The 4,065-nt window shown below is 32.3% G+C and overlaps 1 pseudogene; it reads left to right on the top strand.

Moving 5' to 3' along the window:
* The first annotated feature begins 2,414 nt into the window (after window positions 1–2,414).
* Window positions 2,415–3,432, top strand: LOC125858910 (uncharacterized; annotated as a pseudogene).
* Window positions 3,433–4,065: the final 633 nt, after the last annotated feature.

A 4,065-nucleotide genomic window follows, 5' to 3' on the forward strand; every position in this document is an offset into this window, starting at 1 on the left:
CCCCCACCCACCCACTCCCTACCAGCGCCCCCTCCCCAGCACCCCCAAAAAATAATTTTAAGTTTGTTTTTAAAAAATATTTTCAATTTCAAAAATTATTTTCTACTCTAGTAAAAATAAAATATATTTCTCAAAAATATTTTTCATTCATAAATCAAACACTAAAAATCTTTTCCGAAAAATATTTTCTACTCACCAACCAAACATGAGAAAATAAGTCAAAAATCAACTTGTTTTCCAGGAAAACATTTTCCTTCATTCCAAACACATCCCATATCTTCAAACAAAAAGAGTAAACATTGGCCAATAAGTTTTTCTATTTTAGAATTAAAAATATAAGGAGACAAAAGGAAATTTAGCATTTCTTTTTCATTATTGATAACATATGCAGAGCTGCAATGTCGAGGTTAATTACCTTAATTTGAGTCTCGGCTAACATAAACCTTTGCTCTCTCCCCAATTCCTCAAATATTTTTCAGCAAAATCCCAAGAAAATTCGGCGAAAGCTGAAAAGGGGAGAAAATACAACAAGGTAATATTTATTTATTTTCAAATAAATCACAGGAAAGCAGAGCACAAAACATATAGAAAAAGAATAAGCAGTACCAAATGTCATTCATCGCCGACAATAGTAAGGAACCAGAGCTTCAAAGAAATTTGGTATTAGATAGGGAAATAATAAGTAGTACCAACCGCCATTCATCGTCGACAATAGTAAGGAAACAAAGCTTCACAAAATTTTGTTAGGTAGGTAAAACCTACACGTGAGAGATGAAAGTGGAAGCATGAAGAGACAGAGGAAGGTCCCTGAAAGTGGAGAAAATTAAATGAAAGATGTCAATTAAGCTTGGTTTTATGTTTTGTGACCACTTTGATCAAGAAAGATCAAATTCACTTTAAAATGTAATTAAGTAAATTTGGGGCCAAATTAACATTTTTAAAACTTTCTAATCTTTTATAAAATACAAAAAAACACTTTATTTTTTAATTTTAAAATTCTATCCAAACCATTTTAAAAAAAAAAAATAGAATTTTTTCCTCCTCTTCTCCCAACGTTCTCCCTTCTCTTCTTCTTCTTCCTTAGAAATTCCGAAAATTCGATTATCAAAATAAATATTCTCCCCCATTATCTTATCTTCCTCCTCATCTCCGGCCGTGACTCTCTCCTCTTTCTAAACTGAAGATTGTGTTCGACTTAAAATGGTTAAGTCATTTTTTTGAAAGATTTTACAATTTTCGAACAATACTAAAGTTTTTTTCTTGGGTTAATGAACAATAAATCGTTCTATAGATGTGGAAATTGAATAATGGTGTAATGGTACCTATTATTTATTGTTTTTGAAAGAAAACCAACTAACCCAAAAAAACCCTAATTTTGAGGAAATGTATATGTATTGTTAACATTCAGTGAAAAATTGTTTTTTGTTGCTTTTGTTGTTCTTTTTGTGACCATTTTGTTCATATAATTTTAGAAATATAGTCTTGTTTAGTTGTCCAACATATATTTCATTTGTTGAAAGATGTGTCGTATGTTGCTACATTTTAGTGAAATGTTGGTATATATTCCAACAGAGTTGTCATGTGTTGAAACATATCGCCTATGTGTTAGGGCAACAAAATGGTCATCTGTAGTAACATAAGATTCACCTGTGGCACATGAAGATTTATTTGTGGCCACAAGATTCATTCGTGGCAACAGAAGGTACATCTGTGGCAACAAAATATCCATCTGTGTCAACATAAGTATAAATTGCTATCCATTATTATTTTATAATCAATTGTAAGCTCTCAACCTTTTTTATTTACCTTGTATATGAAATGATACAAGAAGCTTCATCCATGACAACAACTCAATCTTTTATTGGTGTTGCTTCCTCTTCTAACATCAAATGCTTTTTTTATCTATGCGAAGAATGTGAGCAGCAACATGATTATTTTATTAGTTGTGTTAAATAGCTCACTGATATTTTGAAGGAAATGACTTATAATATTGATGTCCATACATCCAAGAAGATTTCACAGCCTTTGAAGTGTAGGAGGCTGAAAAAATCTATTTCACAATCACTATCTATAATTAGTAAAAGAAAAAAATCAATGACTATTGCTCCAGTATCACACTCAAACACAAAAGGCAAGGAGGATGAGGAGAAGGAGGAGGGGGAGAAGGAGAAGGAGCAGGAGAAAGTGAAAAAGAAAGCGAAAGAGAAAGAGAAGAAAGTCGAAGTCGTCATTTGTGATGTGAAGCAACAATATCCATTTGAAGTTTTTAACATTGACGGTGAGGGTCCAACTTAACTAATGTCATCCTTCTCGCAATGGATAAACGAGGGTCTTTACAAGCATCATGCAAAAAAGTAAAGTCGTTCAACTATTATTAGTATTTCTTCTTGTTGTCCACTAAATAATTATTTATAATGATTACAAATTGCAGAAGAGACAAGGATGATCACTACTTAGCCAATTGCTCGAATCTTGAGTTCAAACAACTTGATTTTGTAATTGCATTTCCAAAGAAGAAGGACTGGTTCTACGTAATGTCTCAACCCATTTAGTGCTGGACTGATGAGGTAAATCCGTGCCCACTTTTATCTTTTGATTAAGACATGAATACATACAAATAAATTGATACAAAAATACATTTGTTGATGCATCTGTGCAGCATGTGGATGTTATTTTATACTATTTGTGGAAGAAGTCGAAGCAACAAAGTCATTCTAAATATTGATATACCACTACTAATTGTTTTTTCAAAACATACATTGACAATGTCAATGTTGTTCTTGAATATGAGAATAAAATCGTTGGCACTATCAAAGAGTTTGGTATACCTGGTGGATTGCCTTGGCACCTCACAGATGAGGTTTATGTCTCAATAAATTGTAATGGAGAGTTTCATTGGGTCTTAGAAGTCGTTGTATTGAAGGAACGGTGCATAAAGGTGTATGATTCGATGTCCTCATCTAGGACTAACAGAAAATTGTGCTCCGAGATTCAAAAGTTGTCTACATTGCTGTCATAGTACCTTAAATCCCATGAATTTTTTAATCAAAAAGACCGAACCAACTGGTCAGTTCTTGAATCTTACCATGGAAAGAATTAATCTTACCCATTCAAAGTCAGACATGTTACTGGTATTGCCCAACAAGCAAGCAATAGTCTATAAGTATCACATTATTATTTTGTCTTACCACTATTGAAATGTGATGTTATTATATTTTCTAATTGATGATATACCATTCAGAGATTGTGGACTTTTTGTTGCTACATACGCTGAGTTTTTGAGTGATGGGACTACAAGTACCATCTGATGGAATTAGTTCTGAAACCCTCCGCATGAGATATGCTTCACTCCTATGGAATTATGGGATTTTAAAGGCTCAGAGTGGCTATGTTAGTAACAATGAAGACCCACAGAGGCTTAGACCTAAATAAGCAAAGATTGATGAAAATGTTGTCGTTACCACCATTGATTAGATTGATGGTTATGTATACCATTGTGAATTACCTTTTTGTTGATAAGTTGTATAAAACAATTGGTGAAGTGTTCATTTTTGCTGATAATATTAATATTAATGATTATTATTTTTATTTTTATTTTTATTTTGTTGGAACAAATGTCAATTATGATAGAAAGGAAGAAATGTGGTGTCTGTGGCAATATATATAACCTCTGTTGTAAAAACAACCACAGAATTATCTGCATGTGCCCCAACAGAAAGGATACATGTGGCAACATATATCACAGAAAGAAGATATGTACGTGGTAACATATGTCACAGAAAAGAGATATGTGGCAACATTATATTGTCACCAATTGTTCATTTTTGCTGATAATATTAATATTAATTATTATTATTATTATTATTATTATTATTTTGTTGGAACAAATGTCAATTATGATGGAAAGGAAGAAATGTGGTGTCTGTGGCAATATATATAACCTCTGTTGTAAAAAACACCACAAAATTATCTGCATGTGCCCCAACAGAAGGAATATATGTGGCAACATATGTCACACTTTGAATTATCAAAATTCAAAAAAAAAGGTTTAAAACAATCGTCCCT

Source organism: Solanum stenotomum, chromosome 3, assembly GCF_019186545.1.
Source record: "Solanum stenotomum isolate F172 chromosome 3, ASM1918654v1, whole genome shotgun sequence".
In the NCBI taxonomy this organism is placed as follows: domain Eukaryota; kingdom Viridiplantae; phylum Streptophyta; class Magnoliopsida; order Solanales; family Solanaceae; genus Solanum; species Solanum stenotomum.